Source organism: Vombatus ursinus, unplaced genomic scaffold (genome assembly GCF_900497805.2).
Source record: "Vombatus ursinus unplaced genomic scaffold, bare-nosed wombat genome assembly UNPS02010219.1, whole genome shotgun sequence".
Taxonomy (NCBI): domain Eukaryota; kingdom Metazoa; phylum Chordata; class Mammalia; order Diprotodontia; family Vombatidae; genus Vombatus; species Vombatus ursinus.
The window spans coordinates 3973800-3995486 of record NW_020949997.1 but is presented as its reverse complement, the minus strand read 5'-3'; the positions used below and the strand labels follow the sequence as shown (position 1 = coordinate 3995486).

General features: G+C 40.6%; 1 protein-coding gene across 2 annotated transcripts in view; it reads left to right on the top strand.

The window, feature by feature from the left end:
- Nucleotides 1-4273: 4273 nt before the first annotated feature.
- EXTL3 (exostosin like glycosyltransferase 3) overlaps nucleotides 4274-21687 on the top strand; it is a 95141-nt gene continuing 77727 nt past the window's right edge. The window contains exon 1 of one of the 2 annotated variants that reach the window (XM_027853855.1): nucleotides 4274-4337. The gene's annotated coding sequence lies outside the window, so the exon portion shown is untranslated. Of the gene's footprint in view, nucleotides 4338-4413; nucleotides 4549-21687 lie in introns of those variants that run through there. The other variant, XM_027853854.1, reaches the window with a different exon arrangement.

Here is a 21687-nt window from a genome sequence, read left to right as displayed (position 1 = left end):
TTTAAAATAGGTATTTGCCACTAAAATATATATATATATATATATATATATATATTTTACTAAATCTGTTTCTTTTTTATTTTGAATAAGTTTTTTTTTCTTTTTGGGAGAGAGACAAAAAAGGTCCCTTCCAACTCTGAAATTCTGTAATTACATATATGCTACTACCCTCCAATATAATACTTTTGTAAAGTGATTACAGACTACTTTACAGGCAACTTAATATGTCTGGAACATACTCCCTCTTCAACACTTCTCTGAATCCTTATCCTGCAAGGCTCAGCTTAGGTACTGCCCTTAGTGAAGACTTTCCTTATTTCCAGGGTTATCAATCTCCTCTCTCCTCAAATTGCATGGTATTAACCTATTTGTGTGCCCACTAATTGTCATATTAGAAGGTAAATTCCACAAGGGTTTCATTTTTGACTTGGTATCTCCAGCATCCAGCATAGTTTCTTGAATGTAGGAGGCTTTTAATTCAATAGATCACATTATGCCTGGAGTTCTGTATTCAAACGTGAGCGTCACATTTTAGGAAAGGCACTTACAAGCTGGAAATTGTCCACAGGAAGAGGGCAAGAAGGATGAAGGACTTCACATGCTATATGAGGAACTGGGGATGTTTATCCTCTAGACTAGAAGACAAGTTTTCAGAAGGAGTACAACTATTTTCAAATATTTGAAGGGCTGTTATGTGGGGAAGGACTTGATCTTTGCTTAGCCCCAGGAAGTTGAACTAGGTACAATAATGGAAACTTCTGTGGGGAGGCAAATTTAGGCTTGATGAATGGAAAAACTTCCTAACAATTAGAGTTGTCCAAAAGTAGAACAGGCATCCTCAGGAAGCTGTGGGTTCCCACTCACTAGACATGTGTCTTCAAGTGGAAGCTAGATGACCATTTGTAGGGGATATGGTAGAGTGATTTCTAGTTAGGTACAGATTGGATGGGAGGGCCTGTGAGACTCCTTCAAACTCTTGAGATCTAGTCATTCTCAGCATGAGAATTGAGAAAGGAGGCCACTTTTATTTTGCCACTGGACATTGATAACTCTGGAAGAGACAGTGAGGTTGATGATTTTGTGCAACTCTGCCTCACTTAAATCCAATTCATACACAAGTCAAGAAATCACCCCTTCAGGTCATTGGTCCTCTTTGAGAATGAAGGATGAACAACAACTATCCTGAGAACTAAATTCAGCTGAGCATCCCTTGCAGAGGGAATCATCCCACCCCAATGTTTTCTCTGCCTGCTAACACATTAGAGGCCATCCCAGGATGCTCAAATGAGCTTGAAGGGTATGTGCATATAAACATAACAGCAATGTTGGCTTTACTCAAGCAGGGCTTCTTATTGTCATGTTTGAAAAATTTGAGAGACAGTTGCTGGGTAAACAGTCATTTTATTAATAATGCTAGCATTTTATTAATAAGTCAGTGGCACTCTTGAATTTCAAAAACTCCTCATGGTGGTGAGCTCACAGTTTATGTGCTCATGGAAGAGTGGGTGTTCCTTGAGGGTGTCAATCAACTCTGACTGGTTAACAATTAATGAGAAAATGAATATTATAATGAGATGCAGGCTCATTCTCATGAGGGTCTTGGGGGGACATGACTTAGATCACACAAGTCTCAAAGAGATTTATCAATTTCCATATCACCCGTCTGACAAAAGGGAGAATCCATATTTTCCCAGACTTGTCTGAGTAAACACAACGAGCAGCAATCCACCCATTCATGTAAACCAGAAGTGGGGAATCTATGGTCTGCTAGGTCCTTGGGTGTGGTCTTTTGACTGAGTCCAAGTTTTACAGAACAAATCTTTTTATTAACGGGATTTGTTCTGTGAAGTTTGTATTCAGTCAAAGGGCTGCACTTGAGGACCTAGAGGGCCACATGTGGCCTTGAGGCCACAGGTTCCCCATCCTTGGCCTAAACTTAGAATTTCTTTCACTGTCTTTGATTAGATCTTAGCCTGGGTAAGTCTTTGCCCAAGATTTCCCACACTGGTTGATTTCTGGATGAGGAAGTAGAAAAAGGGAAAAACCTTAGTCTTAATTCAATAATAAGTTATTAAATACAAGAGAAATGACCTCTCTCATTTTTCAATTTAGAAATGGTAACCTCTAATGTAGCATCCTAGAATGGGATAGTTGCTAGGGTGTACTGTTCTTGAAGTCAGGAAGACCTGGGTACAAATTTAGCCTCTAGGACACTCAGTTGGGTGACCTTAGACAAGTCACTTAATCTCTCTGATCCTGTTTCTTCATCTGCAAAATGAAGCAGGATGAATTTGTTGGTCTCTAAGCTCCCTTGCAGCTCAAAAGCTAAGATTCTAGGATCTAGTAAGGATCTCCTGGTACATTGGTGCGTTTTGATAGGTTAAAACATTATAGTACTTAGGAAACATTAAGTCTTACCCTTTGAGTACCTTGCTTCCTTTTGTGTCTGTGTTTTGTATCTATTAGTCTCACATTTGGTCTAATTGAAATCCTAATTTACTTGTTTGGTGCTGAGATTTAAGATATCCTAAACAAAGCTCTGATTTCAGGAGGTAGGGTAACCAGATCATTAAGGTTTTTGCACCCCACCCCCCAGCCTTGTCTCCCTTTTTCCAACAGAAGAGATAGGAATGAAATACATAAGCATCACTTCTGGGATTGGAGGTGTGCTGAATTATCTCACTGTCAAAAAACTATTCTTTTTCTTCTGTCAGGCTAGATTGTCTACAGCTGCTTCATTTTGATTGGATTCACCCATTTTTTTTCCTGACATTTGGAAACTTAGAAACACCAAAGCTATTCATTTACAAAAGGCAATCTGATTTTAAATGCCTGAAAACTCCTCTAGTCATCACAGTGATTTTGACCCCCCTACTTAGAAGAGGGCATTTTAGCCAGGCAAGATTGGGTTTATTTTTAGCAGACGACAGCTTTGTCTTTGTGGAGAGCCTCTTCTTAGAGGTTCCCATCCTTAGTCTCTCACTGTCATTCCTGGGGTATTTTTGAAGGTGGTGTGCACAAGTAAGTGTATGTCTCTGGCTCCTTCCTTCTGCTCTTTAGCAGAACTGACCTCTCCATAAAGTACTTTTTGTGCCTTGTCCAGGGTCACATGGTGAAAGTTGAACTCAGGTTTCCTTGACCCCAAGGCATAACAATATAGGAGTACATATTTAGAACTAGGAACTGTCCTTCAAGACCACTGAGTTCAACCCCCCTCCTTGTACAGATGAGGAAACTAAAAGAGGTCCAGTGGCTTGCCCCCAGAGTCATTCAGTTAGCATCAGGAGTGGGATTTGAATAAAAATTGTCTGGAATCCTAGGACAGCAAGCTATCCACTATATTTTGTTGTCTTCTGTTCGCCTCTGCCTCGCTTTCCAACCTAAGCCCTCTCTCCCTTAATAATAATAGCTAGCATTTATATAACGCTATAAGATTTTACAAAAGACTTTACAAATTGTATCTCTTTTTATCCTTATAACCCTGGGAGGTAGGTGCTATTATTACTCCCATTTCACAGATGAAAAACCAAAGGCACAGGGAAGTTAAATGACTTGTCCAGTCTCACCCAGCTAATAAGTGTGTGAAGCCAAATTTAAACTCAGGTCTTTTTTGACTCCAAATCATAGCATTATAGGAATTCAGATTTGGAACTCCAAGGATGTTTGAAGTCACTTTGAAGTCACTGAGTTCAACCTCCTTTTATAAATCAGGAAACTGGGGCACAGTGTTAAATGACTTGGTCAGAGGCACACAAATAATAAGTATATGAGATCACATTTGAACTCTAAAAAAGACATAGTATTATAGGAACTCGGATTTAGAACTCGAAGGAAACAGTCATTGAGTTCAACCTTTTACAAATTAGGAAACTGAGGCACAATGTTACATAACTTGGTCAGTTTCAATTCAATTCAATAAACATTTATCAAGCGGCTATGTGCCAGGCACTCTGCTAAGCTTGGAGTATGCAAAAAGAGGCAAAGGGCGGTCCCTGCCCTCGGGGAGCTCACAATCTAAATGGTCCCACGATTAGGTCTTCCGGACCCAGGTTTCGCGCTCTAGCCTCTGGGCCACCTGACTCCGCACCCTGTTTCTCCCACGCTTTCCGGGAAGGATGCTGCGCTCATCCCGACGGAGCGCAGAGGACTGGGCTCCCTCAGTCTCCCTCGCCGGTTCCTTCCGGAAAGTGCCGAACACTGCCTCCCTCCCCCTCGCTCGGCTGTTTCCGGCCCAGAACACTTCGGCAAATCCCGCCGCCCTCCCCCCCCGTCGGAAATGGCCGACGTCCGGGCGGCCGGCAGGGGGAGCGAGGGATCCGGCGCGGCCTGGAACGTAGGTAAGCGGGAGGCGGCGAGAGCCGGCTTTTGGGAACCCGAGCCGTGCGCAGGCGGCAGCGGTTCTGGCCTGGGCTGGGGAACCGACGGAGCCCCGAGCTCCGGGCGGCGGCAACGGGAATTCCCTGGAGCAGGGGGCTACGGGCCAATGGCCCCGGCTGGAGGCCCCGAATCCTCCCTCGGCCCGCGGTGACGAACTTCGGGGCGCCGAAGGTAGGGGGCGGACGGGACCATGTATTGTGCTGGGGGTGGGGGGGCGGCGGCGGAGAGCGGCGCGGGAGATCCGCGGAGCCTCAGCGGGGAGGCGGCGGCTGCTGCCGCTGCTGCCGCCCAGCGCGGGCCTGCAGCCTCCTTCGACCAGGCCTGCTCCCGAGCCTCACGGGCCGGAGGAGGACACGGGGGGTGGACCAGCCTGTCGTGTCTCCCAACCCCCGCCCACCCCTCCGAGCCCGAGTTGGGTCGTTCGGAAGGTCCCCCCTCTCTCCGCAGCCCTCGCCCTGTCCAGCTGCTGCTGTTGCCCTGGAAAGCGCCCCCACCCCGTGCGGATCCAGCCGCCTTCCTCCAGCATCCTCCCCGCTGGGAAGGGACCGCGCTGGACAGCCCTCCCATGCCTCCTTCCAGGGCGTGCAGTGTCCTCAGCCCGGCCGTCTCCGTCTGCCTCCAGACACCCATTCTCCTCTCGAGCAGCTGCATGTCTGCTGCTTCTTTCTCACCTTTCTTTCTCCTCCTGGGGGTGGGGGGGCGCATTGGAAGCCTGACCTTGTTCCTCGGCTGAATGATGGGCATCGTTCCTACCCCCACTTCCTGTCCAAGGGTCCCAGGGCTGCTCCCTTGTAGCTAGGGGCTGAGCTCCTGCATGCTCTGGTGTTTATAGCCGTGGGCTGGTCCCTGGGAAAAGTGGGGGGGGGGAGAGGAGTAGTAGGCAGTCAATAAACATTCGTTAAGCGAAGCGCCTACTATGCACGCTCAGGAGATACAAAGAAAGGTTAAAAAAAAAAAAGGCAGTCCCTGCTCTCCAGGACTTCATAGTCCAGTGGGGGTGACCGCATGCAAACAATTATGTGCAAATCAGCAATATACAGGATCAGTTGAAAGTAATCAATGGAGGGAAGGCGCTAGGATTAAGAGGGATTGGGAAAGGCTTCCTGTAGTAGATGGGATTTTAGCGGGGCACTTGCAGGAAGGTGGAAGGGGGAGGAGGAAGATTGCCTCTCACTGTGGTTGGAAAGGGGCTGCAGCAGGCTGGTGGTCACCGTGTAGATTTTAGCCAGGCTCTCTTGTTCCACTGAGGATTGCAGCCAACATTGGAAATCTATTGCCCATTGGAGGTCAGTCAGGGATATTGGGCTGCAGATGGATGCAGGGTATTTTTCTTTCCCAGCTCATGTTCCCTCTTTAACTGGTGGACCAGTTCGAGTTTAGCTTTTGGAAAACTAGGATTATTGTGTTTCTTCTCTCACCTGGTTTCTGTGGTTTGTTTAGTTTTAACATTCCAAGAGATAGCGAGTCCATTTTGAGAGGTGCTCAGACGCCCCTTGAGGGGGATGCTTACCTTTTCCTGCAAGAGAAAGAAGAATCACCCAAAAGCATGAGTCTTTTTTTTTTAAATCAGCGATTTACTTGGGAAAATTTTTCAGCCGTTCTTTTTCCTTTTGTCTTGTTTTTTCTTCTCTTTACCATGTAATTTTAAAGGCTTGGTTCCCCAAGTCTGTTTTTTTTCTGTATGTGGAGTCCGTGCTGGTTTTTTCTACTTTTTTTCTCCAGCAGTTAAATTTTACATAAGCTTACTACTACCTCATGTTTTCTAGTCAGAGGTGAGTAGAGCACTAGGATTGAGGGAATGATTGGCTTAGATACTGCTCCTTTCAGTAATAGATTTTTAGAGCTAAAAGGGACCTTGAAAGAAGGTCTTTTCTTACCTTTCTGTTTTGTAGATAAGGAAACTGAGGCCTGCAGAAGAGAATTGACTTGCCTAGAGATAGAGAGTTGGAAGCTCTTAAGACTAGAACCCATGTATTGACTCCTAGTTTAGTTCTTTCTGCTATATTATGCTGCCTCACTGGGGAGCTTTCCTCAAAATCACACCGATACAGCAGTGATTTGTGTTTCACTTGAACAGAACAATCTTTAGGTACCAGCACCCTCTGCTTTGGTCAGGGCACTTTCTGTTAGAGCCAAGACACACCGAGGACCTCCATCTCATTGTTAAGAATTCTGAGTCAGACATCAAAAAAGATCTAGGACTGTTTTGAGAGAGAGAGAGTTGAAGTATAATCCTTTTTCAAGTAGAGACTGATATGATGTTAATGCTGGAAGGGATCTTAGAAATCATGTAGGCCAGCCCTCTTGTCTTAAGCGGGAGAGAGGAGAGGGGTGAATTGACTTCCCTACAGTCACAAGTTGGTAGACATGCTTAGTTATCACCCCTCCCTGAGCCTGTACCTACCTACCCCTTTCATGTGAAGGCTCTACCAAGGAAGGTTGGAGGCATATGTTCCTGGACTTCCAGGTTAGAATTCTATTTTCCCAAATGTGGTGTTTAGATTCTTCATAGTAACACTTCACCTTTATTAATGCTTTATAGTTTTAAGTGATTTTCTCATTCAGCCTTTACTGGGTGGATAGAGCAAGTATTATAATCATTTTAAGTCTCAATGAGATAATGTATATAAATTTCATTGAAAATGAAATGCTGCAGAAATGTAAGCTATTATTATGTCCATTTTACAGGTAAGGAAATTGTCTCAGAGGGGGTTAAATCCCTTGCCCACCTTCACCTAGTAAGTGAAATAGCCAGAAGTAGAATCAAGGTCTTGTCATGGCAAGCCTAGTGCTGTTTCTGCCTGCTACACCCACATGTGTTGCCCTTGATATACTATAATAACTTTTAGTACCATAGTCAGCTAAAGGATTTTTTTCTTCCTAAATATTTATTGATGCTCTTTCCTTTTTTTTAATATCATTGTCCTTTCCCTCCGATTGAATCTTTCGTTGTAACAAATAAATGCAATTAAGCAAAACAAATCTATATGTTGCCCATGTCTGAAAATTATTGGTATAGTTTGACATGTTCTTTCATGCAAGTGTTTTTAAAGAAAAGTAAGTGACGTGAAATTTTAAGTTGATTTGTGTTTTTGATTACTGTTTTTGTCCTTTCTCTGTTCTCCTACTGTTGATAGAAAGCCGAAAAGATCTCAACAGGCTGGAACAATAGACAGAATCTAACCAGATGAAATTTAATAAGGATACAATCAACTACACAGTTAACAGGATGAGAAAGATAGAGCTGGACAACAACAATTTATATGAGAAGGACCTGACAACTGTGTGGCATAGCATCCAAAAAAGCTAATGAGATCCTAGGCTGCATTCATAGAAACGTTGTATGTAGAATAAGGTCAGTTAAAGTCTCAATATGTTCTGTTAGGTCTGAGTGCCACATTTTAGGCAAGATATTAACTAGCTCAAACAAGTCCAGAGGATCATAGGATTGTGGATTTAGAGCTGCAAGGAACCTCGGAGGGCATCTTACTCAACTCTCTGATTTTACAGAGTGGAGAACTAAAGCCTGGAGAAAAGTGACCTGCCCAAAGTCACATGGAGAGAGGCAGAGCTGTGGTTTAAACCTAGGTCATTTGATTTCCAATCCATCACTCTACTGCACCAAACTAAAAATCCTTCTAGCAGCATTGGGTTTTTGGGGGAAGGGAGAGAAAAAGGAAGGCAAAGCACTTTTTATTCTGAATTTAAACACCAAGAAAAGAACATTTGTATACATAGGGCAGAACACAAAAAGAAGATTCTGTATGAAACTCTCCGTCTCATTTCTAACTGCTTACTTTTAAAAAAGTGTCTGTGTATGTACACACACACACACACAATTTCAAAACTGCCTTGCTTGTTTCTGTTTTCTTGTGAACTCCCTCTGTTCTGTGCATTAAAAAAATGTTCTTATGGTCCTCTCTTTTTTTAAAGTATCAATGTTGCTACTTCCCTCCCCCCCTTAAAAATGAGATAAAAAGAAAAAATCCTTTGTAACAAATCAAAATGAATCCATAAAGTTGGAATGTCCTAAAATGTTTATGTCTTTCTGTTCCTGCTACCTATCCCCTCTGTCTAGAGATAGGTATTATGCTTCGTTGGAGGTCCTAGCCTAGGACCATGGTTGAGGATGACCAGCCAGGGTTGTAAAGGGAAGTGAAACCATGCCCTATTAGGATTACCTGAAGGGGGTGGTTAGTCTGGAGAAGCTGTCTGTAGATCTTTGAGAGGCTATCCTATGGAAGACATAGAAGGATTAGATTTGTTTTATTTGTCCGTAGAGGACAGAGTTGGGACTGATAGGTACAAGTCCCCAGAGGCAGATTTTGATTCTGTTTGGGAGGAAAAAATACTAAACCAATTAGCAGTTATAACTGTTCTGAAAAGTCTTCAGGCTAGTAGCAACTTCGCAGTTTTTAGAGAGACTCAAGGGATGGTAAGATGACCACTTGTTCAATAATGTAGAAAGGATGCCTGCATCAGTTGAATGACCTTTTAAGCCCCTTCCAAACTGAGATCTTGTAATTGTAGTTGTTAAATAAGCTTTTGTGAACTGGCCTGGGAACTTCATGACCAAGTATATGAGAAAGTGCTTTCCCTCTTATAAATGAATGACAGAAGATGACAGAAGTTCAGGACTGCCTGGTTTTTTGTGTATGTTTCTTTATGTTTCTTTTTAGTTTACTAGTAAAAGTTCCTTTGAAAATCTGCAACCTTATTTCTGATTTTCCCAGCCCTTAGTCAGTATACATGGCTGTGTCAGTGGATGGATGTGATATTTGTAGTGAAATAGGACTGGTTTCGTAGACAGTGGATAGAACTAGCTGGGCACAGGTGAGCATGGGAATTCAGGAAGGATAGAAATTATGTCTTCTTTGGACCTTTGTCTTTTACCAAATGGGCCATTCTTTCACACCTTTTCCCTGTCATCTCCAAATATCTTTGGTGATAGTAGCAGATTGAGGAGAAGAAAAATTTTCCCCCCATTTTAGTCTTTAAAAAAAACAAAACCAACTCAACAACAAATAGTATGGGTTTGGGGACAGCTCTATTCTATATTGTTCTGTCTTCCTTGTAAATTCACATTATAGTGTAACATAGAGCATATTTCTAATGCAGCAAGATGCCTTGTAAAAGCATAGCTGAAGAATATTCTGGGAGTGGAATGTTAGAGTTGTGGGCTTTGTCTCTCTTTTCTGTAAGCCAAGCAAGCCATTTATTTACCAGCTTCTGTTGTGTGTAACCTTGGAATGATCAGTTCAAGCCCAAATGCTGTATCTTTTGTATGTTTTTCTCCTTTGCTGTGATTGGTACTTTGTAAACAGGTCAATAATATTTATTAATTATTAACATCTAGTTGCTTTACTGATTATTTTTTACTTTCTTACCTCATTTATCATCTTCTACCGTGCTTGGCACATATAGCTTAGGATATGATTTTTAAAAATTTATTCATGTATCTACTAATTCACTTTACTAATACACTGAGGCATATATCCATTATAGTTTGTCAAGGAACAAATTGATTTGTTTTCTTCTTTGAGTGTGTGCCTATGTATGTTCAGGGGTGATATCTGGTGCCCAGTAGCCTGCATATAGGTCAGTAGTCCCTGGAAAGGCTCATTGTGGCCAAGCTGCCCAAATGGATGTTCATGATACTCAATCCAGAACTGTTTTTGAAGACAGGATATGCTCAAGATAGGATGTTAGTGGTTCCTGATGTTCCCATTTAGACTTGCAACCCTGTAATATTATCAGACCTTTCCAGATTTACCCCAAGAATAGGCTAGAAATCTGATAGCATAGTAATATTGTGGCCATTAATGGTGTATTATGGAGAGGGTTTTTAGTAATTTACAACTGTAAATTCGGATTGGGGACTATAGCAAATTCAGTGGTGGTTATCTTCTGAGAAATGTTCCGTTTGTAAATTTAAATCTGAATATTGAGTCCCATCTATATGCCCATCAGGGTTAGGGGTTAGACACTGGTACATATGGGTAAGTACATGTGTATTTATGAGTAGGTTTGTATACCTGATAATACTTTGATTATTAAACATTAAAAAGGAATTCATGTATACCAGTTAGTGGGATTGTCTGAATAGTTGAAGGATAACCCTGCTGGATGATGAGAGAGCACACTTTCTCTTTAAAAAAAAAAATTACTTATTTTTAACATTCTTTTTCTTTTTAAATTTTGAGTTCCAAATTCTCTCCCTCTCTCCCACTTCTTTCCACACATTGAGAAGAAAAATAGTATGATATCAATTAGACATGTGAACTTATGTAAAACATTTCCATGTTATCTATATTGCAAAAAAAGGCAAGAAAAATAAAGTGAGAAAATTTTACTTAAATTTGCCCTCAGAGTTCATTAATTCTGTCTCTGGAAGTGGATAGTATTTTTCATCATGAGTCCTCTGGAATTGCTTTGGATCATTTTATTGATCAGAGTAGCCAAGTCTTTTGAAGTTGATCATCATTACAACATTGCTGTTTCTGTATACAATAATCTCCTCATTCTTCTCACTTCACTTTGCATTAGTTCTTACAGGCCTTGCCATGTTTTTCTGAAACCACCCCCCTCATCATTTTCCATAGCATAATAATACTCCATCGAAATCATATACCACAACTTGTTCAGTCACTCCCCAACTGATAAGCATCCTTTCAATTTTTAATTCTTTGCCACCACAAAAAGAGCTGCTATAAATATTTTCATATGTATAGATCCTTTCCCTTCTTTGATCTCTTTGGGTACAGACCTAGTAGTGATATTACTGGATCAGAAAGTGTACACATTTTTAGGGTCCTTTGAGCATAGTTCCACATTGTTCTCCAGAATGGTTGGCCCAGTTTATTACTCTACCAGCAGTTCATTAATGTACCTATTTTCTCTCACCCCCTCTAGCATTTGTCATTTCTGATAGATGTGAGGTAGTAGGTACCTCAGAGTTGTTTTAATTTGCCTTTCTCTAATCAATAGTGATTTAGAGCATTTTTTGAAAGGACCAGAGGTAGCTTTGAGTTCTTCTGAAAACTGCCTCTTCCTATCCTTTAACCATTTATCAATTGGGGAATGGCTCTTATGTTTATAAATTTGATTCAGTGCCCTATATATTTGGGAAATGAGGCCTTTATCAGAGAAATTTGCTGTAAAATTTTTTGATATTACTTCATTTTCCGTGATACCTTTTAGCAAAACATTGTTTCCATGATTATCTCTTTCAATTAGGTCTATTTTTGCTTTTGCTTTGTCTGAGATCGTGATTGCTGCTTCTGCCTTCTTCACTTCAGCTGAAGCATAGTGGACTCTGCTTGGGCCCTTCATTTCAGCTCTGTGTATGTCTCTTGTGTACAATGTAGTGTTGGATCCTGTGTTTCCATCTATTCTGCTGTCTGCTTCCGTTCTTTGTGTTAGCTAATCCCATTCACCTTCACAGTTATGACCGCTCACTGTGCATTTCCCTCTGTTTATCCTTCTCTCCTTTTATCCTGTCCCTCTTCAAAGTGTGTCTTGCTTCTGACCTCCCCCAATCCACCTTCTCCCTTATAATCTCCCCCACCCCCCAATATCTCTTATCCCCTTCCCCTCCTATCTCCCTATTGGGTAAAATTGGTATCTGTACCCAATTGAGTGTGTAGATATATATTCTTCCCTTTTTGAACCAATTTGGATGAGAGTGTGAGGTTCAAACATTGCCTGCCACCCCCTCTACTTCCTCCTCCTGTGTGCCTTGTGTACCTCTTTTATGTGAGAAGGTTTTCCCCATTCCACCTCTCCCTTCCCCCTTCTCCCAATGATTCCCTCTTTCTCACTCCATTTTTTTTTGAGATCATCCCAACATAATTGTCTCACACCTATGCCCTCTACCTATAAACTCCTTTTAACTCCTCTAATAGTGATAAAATTCTTAGGAGTTACATGTATCATCTCTCCATATATATAAATATAAATATAAATATATTTATATATTGCCTTTCCAGGCTTACTACACCTTTCTTCCCTCCACCCCAACTCTACGGTCTAGCCAAACTGGTCTTCCTCTTGCTGCTCGCACATGACCTTCCATCTCCCATATCTTGAATGCACGTCTTAAGTCCCCTTTTAGGATCCCTAGCTTTCTTCACAGTTTATCTCCTATATAAGACTTGATCAGAACAGTGATCTTGAGTTAAGAAAAGATTATACTACATTCAGCATATTTTGCTTAAGACATGGAATTCTAGAATTATTTCTATCAAAAGGATGAAAACAAAACGTTTCAGTGCTTCAAAAAGGCAATATATAAATATAAAATTTAATTTTACTGAGTCTTTTATTATGATTACTCTTTCATGTTTACCTTTTTATGCTTTTCTTGAATCTTGTGTTTGAATGTCAGATTTTCTATTCAGCTCTGGTCTTTTCATCAGGAATGCTTGAAATCCTTATCACTATTTCAGTAAATATCCATTGTCCCCCCTGAAGGATTGTATTCAGTTTTACTGGGTAGGTCTGCAAGCAAACCAAACAAAACAGAATTGGTCCTCTACTCCGCCATCTTGGCTGAGAGCACAAGAAAATGCTTTCTTAATGTGAGCAGGCTTATATGTATTTCCTGGGAGTCCCTGTCTGCTACTAAGTACATAGTTTCCTCAGGACTGAGACACTTGGTTACATGTCCTTGATGACAGTTATTCCTGCCCCTCCTTCACACTAAAAATAGATGTGCCCTAAGAGGCCCTGTCTGCTAGTAGGAACATGGTTTTTTTCAAGGCTAAGCCGTCTTGTAAGTTGTTGCCTTGATGTTAAGGGTTACCACCACTTCTAAGAATAGAGCTTCTCTAGGAGGCTTGAACTACTTATAGGCACACTGTTCCTGTAGAACTAGGCGCTCTTAGGAAGTCATAGTCTGAATATTGGCAATTATTCCTCTGTAAGAATTCCCTGGTCTTCTGTTAACTTTGTAGCCCTTTAAAGTTCATTCCTTTACCTTCTAGAAATATTTTCCCTTCTAAGCTGCTTTTGCTATTTGGTGTAGCACATGAATCCTTTGGAGTACATATTGTGGTAGAAAGTGAAAGTTTATTATTCTAGCTTACCTTTCCTAAAAGCTGATTCCTAAAAATATTATTGATGCAGTTTAGGTGACTACATGGATAGAATATTGGACCTGGAGACCTGAATTCAATCCAGCCTCAGATGCTCCCTAGAGGTGTGATCTAGGCAAATCGATTAACCTGTCTGCCTCAGTTTCCTCCACTGTAAAATGGAGATAATAATAGTACCTCCTGGATGGTTGTCAGGATAAAATGAGATAATATTTGTAAAGTACTTTGCAAACGTTAAAGCACTATGGAAATGCTAACTATTATTATTAAATGCTAGTTATTTTTACCACACTGTCATTTCTTCGTATACCACCAACATCCAGCAAACCTTTTTATGTAACAAAGGACAACAACAGCCGGGATGACTGTCATGCCATTATATTCAGCATTCCACAATTATAGTCCTCCACCTCTCTAAGGAAGGAGCTGCATTTCATCTTCTCTCACGCCAGAAGTGCTTATTGGCTTTTCTTTTGGTTGGCTATGTTGAAATGAAAATTAGCTTTTATTGTTAATAGGTCCTCATTTTAGCTTGTATGTAAAATATTCTTTTTTTGGGAGGTGGGGGTGGGTAGTGACCATCATCAGAATGTCTTTTTTTTTTTCCTTCCATCTATCCACTGAGCTGATTACTGTGACGTCTTTGAATTTTCCTTTATCTTGTGGCATTCTCAGATCTGCACAGCCTTGAGATCTATCATGCTCCCTTATCACTTCCATGCTTCTCTAGACCTGTTACTCATTCTCCTTCTTTAATCACTATTATTGGGTAGTACTGGACTACCTCTTCCCTCCCCACCCTTCCCTGTCTTTCCTTTCTCTTAGATTGACTACTTAGAACTCAAGCTTTGCTCACCACTGTTACACTGAGCCCATAGCATATAACACCTGAAGCACTGAAACGTTTTGTTTTCATCCTTTTGATAGAAATAATTCTAGAATTCCATGTCTTAAGCAAAATATGCTGAATGTAGTATAATCTTTTCTTAACTCAAGATCACTGTTCTGATCAAGTCTTATATAGGAGATAAACTGTGAAGAAAGCTAGGGATCCTAAAAGGGGACTTAAGACGTGCATTCAAGATATGGGAGATGGAAGGTCATGTGCGAGCAGCAAGAGGAAGACCAGTTTGGCTAGACCGTAGAGTTGGGGTGGAGGGAAGAAAGGTGTAGTAAGCCTGGAAAGGCAAGCTGAATATATATGTTCAGAGTTTGAAGATGAAGAAAAGGACTCATATATGCAAAAATGTTTATAGCAGCATTTTTTTATGTTAGCAAAGAACTGGAAACAAAGAGATGCCCATCAGTTGGGGACTAGCTGAACACATTGACATGTGAATGTAATGGAATATTATTGCCCTACAAGAAATGATGCCTATGAATAACTCAGAGAGACTTGGGAAGACTTGTGTGAACTGATGCAGAGTGAAATAAATGAAACTTAAGAGAAAAATTTTCATGATGACCAGAGAACAACTCTATGAGATTTCAAAACTCTGGTTAAGCCAGTGACTAGTATGACTTTCGAAGACTGATGAAGCTTGTGTCCTGACTCAGAAAAGAGGTTGTAGACTAGAGGTATAAAATGAGAAATACGTTTTCAGATATAACTGTATATTGATTTTTTTTTTCCTGACTACTTACTTGTTACGAGTGTGGCTTTCTATCACGTTTGGAGTGAGTGTTGAGACAATGGAAAGACTCAGCTAATTATTGAACAGGTGTTTATATGTTCCAGGAAGTGTGCTAAGTGCTGGGAATACAAGTACAAAGAGTGAAATGATCCCTACACTCAACTTACATTTTAAAAGGGGATTCAACAAGTACATTAAAAAATATAGAGAGCATAAATATACAGTTGATAAATACATGCATGCATAAAGTAGTTAAATATAGGGTAGTTAGGGAGGGAGCAAGGGGAAAGGCTTCATGCAGAAGATGGTGCCAAAGCTGCATCTTGGAGGAAAAGAAGGACTATGAGGCAGAGAATGCAAAGAAAAAAGAAAGAAAGAAAAAAGACAATGACAGTAGTAAGTTTTACACAGAATATGTAGACAAAAGCAAAAAGAGGCTCAAAAGGCATTACAAACAGGACTGTTTTGTTACTACTTTGATAAACTTAGTACGTACTTTGTTTAGAGTAATTTTTTTTAAGTTTTTGGAGGGGTTTGGGGGAGAGCTCAGGCAGTCCTTGCCTTTACCTGCCATCTTGATTTTAGTATATACTTAAAAAAAAAAACCAACAACTAACCATTAGCAGGTCAGTTATAGTCTTCTTTTTTATTCATTTGTACTATATTGCATCATTTGTCTTTATTGATTGTTAAACTAATTAAAAAAAGAAAAAGGAGAAGTGGACTGGAACTAGGTTTTGAAGAACTTTAAATGCCAAACAGGAAGAGTTTGTGGATGAGATCCTAAGGGCAATAGGGAGCCGCTCACTGGAGCAGAGGAGTGGCATGATTAGACTTGCGCTTGAGGAGTAATTACTTTGGCAGCCCTAGATGATCTTCGTGAGTTCCTGGGGCTTAGAAATTCACATGCTGAAGGCAGCCTACTGATGAGCCTAGTCACAGAATCCCAGAATTTTGGAGTTGGAAGGGACCAGAGTAGCCTTCTAGTCCACCCTGGATCTGAAAGGAACCTTTACAATTTCATTCTTCCTAAGTGGTCATTTATCCTCTGCATGAAGTCCTCCAAGGAGGGGGAACCCTCTTCCTTCTGAGGCAATCCATTCCACTTACTGGTATTTCTAACTGCTACTTCAAGTATAAATTTACCTCTTTTTAGTGTCAACCCACTGGGCCTAATTCTACCCTGTGGAGCAAAACAACAAATTTGACTGCTCTTGAAATATTTGAACAGAGTTGTCTATCTGAGGGTATGGGAATAGTGGTTAGAACAGTGGACCTGCATCAGGAAGACCTGGGTTCAGACACTAGTTGTGTCATTCTGGGTAGGCCCCTCACTTTTTCTGTGCTTCAGCTTCCCATCTGTAAAACGAAGAGGGTTAGATGTGATAGCTTCTTAAGTTCTTCTAGCTCAAAATCTGAACTTATGATCTTCTCTAGGCTGTAAACCCCGAGTACATTCAACTGGCCCCTTCCACCATCCTGCTTACCTCCTCCTGCTGCACATTGCCTGGCTTACTGATGTCATTTCAAAACTATGGAACTGAACACAGTACTCCATATGTGGTCTGATCAGGGCATGTACAGAGGCAGCACCAACTCCTCATTCCTGGAAGTCATGGCTCTTTAAATGTGGCCCGAGAACAGATGAGCTGCCACATCACACTGCTGATTCATATTGAGCTTGTAGTTCACCCAAACCCCCAGATCTTTTTCAGAACTGCTGTTTAAACATGCCTCCTCCAAGTCATAATTGTGAAGCTGATTTTTTTAACTAAAACATCTGGTTCTTGGATGAGAGACAAACCATCTGTTGCCAATCCCACGTTATGGCAGCCTTTCCTATGTGATAGAACCTGTCACAGCTCACACTATGTTGATCTGGCATTGAGAACCCAGGGTCATCTCCCTGACAGAGTGAGGCAACAAGAGAATACCAGAGAGTGGTCATGTGGAATCCTTCTTCAGTGATAGTTGGTTTTCCTGCTTTCTCATAAAAGTGAAGTATAGGATTTGAGGTTGTGTGACCTTCTGAACAGTCTACAAAAATAATTATCAGCTAATAATGTCTGTGAAACATTGTCTTTTATTTTTATGGTATTGGTGGTCAAAGACCACTGGAATATCATCTTCACAACTGTGTACATAAATGGGACCTCTTCTTACACGCCAGTGTTTTCATTTTTTTTTTCCCTTGTTTTCTTGGTTTGCTGAGGTGCTAAATAACTGAGGCTGGGCGTTTGACAATTAAAGTTAGTTGCATTTATATTTATTTCTCTGTATTTCTAGAAGGATCATGTGTGCTTTTATGTTTTGGTATATATTGCAGAGGGAAAGCATTTTTTTTTTTCCTTTCAGTTTGGGGCCCACAGAAGCATTGTCAACTGATAGCTACGCGGAAGTAAAGAGCGTCTCAAACCTAACTTACACTTATATTTGGATTGTTATAAGCAAAATGTAAAATGTTAAGCTCAATAAAATTTAATACTAAGAAAAGGACCATAGGACTTTATTCAGTAAATGCGGTAGATTAAGTAGAACTGAAGTATCTATATTTTAATTGTGGCTGTAGTACAGTTTTATTGGCCTCGCATTCAAAGCTGTCTCTCATTCCCCTTCCTTTTTCTAACTTTATCTAATTTTGTTCCCCACTTGAATCCCTCTGGTTAGGCCATACTGATTTATGCACTGTCTCCAAACATGCCTTTTTCATTTCCTCCTCTGCGTGTTGTTCCTCCTGAATGGAACGCCTTCACGACCTCTTTTCAGTCTATCCAAATCCTGCCAAGTTTTCAAGTCTTAGGAAGGGTGATGACACTGATTTATTATGCAAGTTAAATCCTGTTCCAGAGTACTGAATCCCAGTTTTTATCCCTAGAGCATTTTTTTTTTTTTGATGAAGACATTGTTAGAAATCCTGTTCCTGGTGTATAGGGACCAGGAACAAAATAGAGCAAGCATAGGCATACCCTCCCTAACATTGTTCATTTATTTGGAGAAACAACATTGCAGGAGGCAAATTTAAGATTGTTATAGTGGAGGTTCCACAACATTATGGTGGGATTTTATTTAAATGAATTAATAGTGTCATTGTAAAGCATTGTTGGTCAGAGTAAGATTATTTTTTTAAGCTCTTTGAGTTCAGAATCTTTTCATTTTTGTATTCTTACAATGTGTAGAATATACTTTGTCACACATTATTTTTAAAATTTAAGTGCTTTACAAATCCTAAAGGGCTATACAAAAGCTATGTTTATTGAATGCCTAATGAAATAGACAACAGCTAAGTGCCAAATGGTGTGATATAATATAGTATCTTTGTGATAAATACAGTAGGAGTCGAGAGAGATGGGAAAGATCAAGATGAGCTGGAGTAGTTGGAAAATATTTGTAGGGAGCAGGACTTGTGCCTTTAAGGATCGTTAGGTGAAGGGAAGGGAGGAGAGAGCTAATTGAAGGTGGAAGAAATCATGGGGCAGGAGTGAGCATTGGGCAGGAGTGAGGTTCGTCTGACAGAAACAGATGGTACACGTCCAGAAGTAGAGGAAGATAAGCTTGCTTCTGGACATTCCCTTCTCCAATCCAGCCACCTCCCTGCTCTCAAAGTAATCTTCCGAATGCTTAGATCTATCCATATCACTTCTCTGTTCACAAAGCTATCACCTCTGATGTTGAGTACCAAATTTGGCTCCATTTTACCTTTCCCACATTATTTCCTGTTATTCCCCTTCACATATTCCATGTTTTAGCTAACATTCCCTCTCCAATCTCTGTCCATTCAAAGAAGCTGTTCCCCATGCTTAGAATGGGCACCCTCAAATCAGCCACTGAAAGTCCAGGCTAAGTTCATGTGCTGCTACCTCTTCTGTGAAGATTTCACTGAAACCTTTCCCCCCTCTTCCCAGCCGCCTTCTTCTTCCTCTCCCAGTGTTTTCTGGTTGAACAAAGGCTTTCTGAAGAACTTAGTTGATATCTTCCTGGGCTCTCTAGCACTTGCAGAAAAGTAGCAGGCATTATATATTCTTCAAATAGCATATAGTCAGGTGTTTATTCCTTATATCAATAAAAATCTGATTATGTGGAATGTTTTGAGTAATGTAATGAGTTCTGAAAATATAGATTTTTCTCTGGTTGAATACTGACTTGAATGACCATAGTTTGGACAGATGTCCATCCATCTTTGGAATCTGAAGCAAGTGCTAATTGTGGGGATGAGTGTCTAGGTCCATGCTCATACAATATGATTTTTTTTTTTGTGGGTCTGACCCTATGATTTTTATTCTTGTAGGGAATTAACTCCCAGTGTAGAAACTTGCTGGACAGCTCATCTATAACTTATACTCTTGGAGCAGAGGTGTTCTTAACGTTTTGTGGCATGGATCATAGACCCCTTTTCAGAATAATGTATGTATAATGCATAAAATAAACTAATATCGGCTTTGAAAGAAACCAGTTACATTGAAACACAATTATCAATTTTTTTTGAAAGTTCATGAACGAGGTGAAGAACAAAGCCCTGTCTTAGAGAATTGCTAAGGGCACTTAGAAGTTAAGTGACCTACCTCGGGTAACACAGCCACAGTCTGAGGCAATAATTGAACCCGGGCTTTCTGACTCAGACCAGTGCACTGTCTGCTATGTCAGGCCAATTCTTAACAATGGGATAATGATAATAGTTAGCATTGTGTAGAGTACTTCACAGATATTGTTTTAGTCTCAGAGGAACCTTGGGAGATATATGCTATTACTGTCCCCATTTTACAGTTGAGGAAATGAGGCAGACAGACTTGTCCAGTCACACAGCTAGTAAGTGGCTGGGGCAGGATTTGAATTCAGATCTTTCTGACCCCTATCCACTGGGTCTCCTAGCTACCTTTGATTAAGTTTGACTCAGGAAAAAAAAAATTGTTAAAGTGCACTTTTTAGATAGTGACTTTTAAAAGCATAACTGAATGAGCAGGTAATAAACTGCAGAGACTGTTGACACTGCTTAGTGTTGTAGAACTTAGCCAAGTGCCTTTTGTAGGAAGGTGTGCTGAATTGAATATGAAAAACAGAGTGCCCACCCTGCTGGACAGGGAGCCCGATTTGTGTAGCTTTCACACCAAATCCCGTCAGAGCTCTTAGTCTTCCTTTCATATTGACTGTTGGTGGAGAATAGATGTCAGGTGTTCATGTGTCTATCTACAAATCTGGTTAAGCTCAGTTAAGAGCCTCGCAGAGACCATGCTAATAGGAAATAGTCGGTAATGCAGGGGAAGCACAAATTGGAAAATGAAATACAAAGTTCAGAGGGCTGCCAAGGTTTAGAAGAAGAAAATAAATTCATTAGACTAACCAAGAGAGTTTTGAAAGATACATTTTAACTTCAGGATTAAAAGACTGCAGTCAGGATTTGACTCTCCAGAGAGTAGCTGGACCCATGGCCTGTAAGCTAAAGTTTTTTGTGTTTTTTTTTGTTGTTGTTGTCGTTGTTGTTGTTTTTTCTTGTTGGGCCAAGAAACAGTGGTATAATGGTGAAAACTTTAGACAGAGTGGAGACCCTGTTAGATCTTTGAGTTGGAACTTTGCCAGTGATCATTTGGGTAGTCTGTGAAATGTGGGCAGGCGGCTAGATGATCTCTAAGGTTTCTTCTGGCTGTGATTCTATGAAGGAGTTGTCGAACTCATCCCCCTCCCCCCCCAACCTTCCTCCCTACTCAGAATAGGTGCTTAATGACTGTTTTGAAGTTAATGATGACGAGAAAATTCTGAGTGACCTGGCATTGTAGACTTATACTCTGCTACCACTTGCCCATGTGCCCTAATTTCTTTGTCAAGCCTTGATCAAGTCTTGATTATTGCTACAAGGCAAGAGGATAGGTAGATCATTGTAATAGGAAGAGAGGCTTTCATAAGAATATTTAAAAAAGAAGTTCGGGGAAATTAGAATTCCAGAAAACTACCAAGACCAGTGGATATTCCTGTGAGAATTCAGAGGGGAATGGATGATAAACCATCATATATAGCAAAAGAAAAAAAAACTTGTTATGTGCTTTTAAACTTTTAAGAGAAATTATTACTTCTTGTAGATTAGAAAGTTACTTTCACAATATTAGCCTTTCTAAAGAAATAAGTGGTTAAGAGAGACCTGTTAAGAACGCTTTTTGAAAAAATATGATTTGAAGACATTTAAGGATAGAATGAGAGTACTTGTAGGAAGAACACCTAATAGGTTTGTTGGGTATTAGAACTTAGGCTAATTTTATGGAAGACTGATTTAGAAACCTAAATGTCAATTAATTCATTTACAATTTCAGGTATTTCTGTCTGGAGAGCTGAGGCTGCTCTTCTGCTTATGGAACTCTTATCTTGGTAGGTAGTTAAGTCTCCTAAGGAAATAAAATGGTTATCAGCATAGAGGAGATCTGAGGCCTCTCCCTGGCCTTCCACTTACATAGTATTTCTCTGTACCTTTTTTTTTTTTTTCCATTTTGTCTCCCTCATTAAAATGTGAGGGCAGGACCCAGTTTTTGTCTGCCTTCTTAATAAATGCTTGTGGATTGGCAAAACTAAGGGGATTGGTTTCTTGAAGGAGGAAGTAT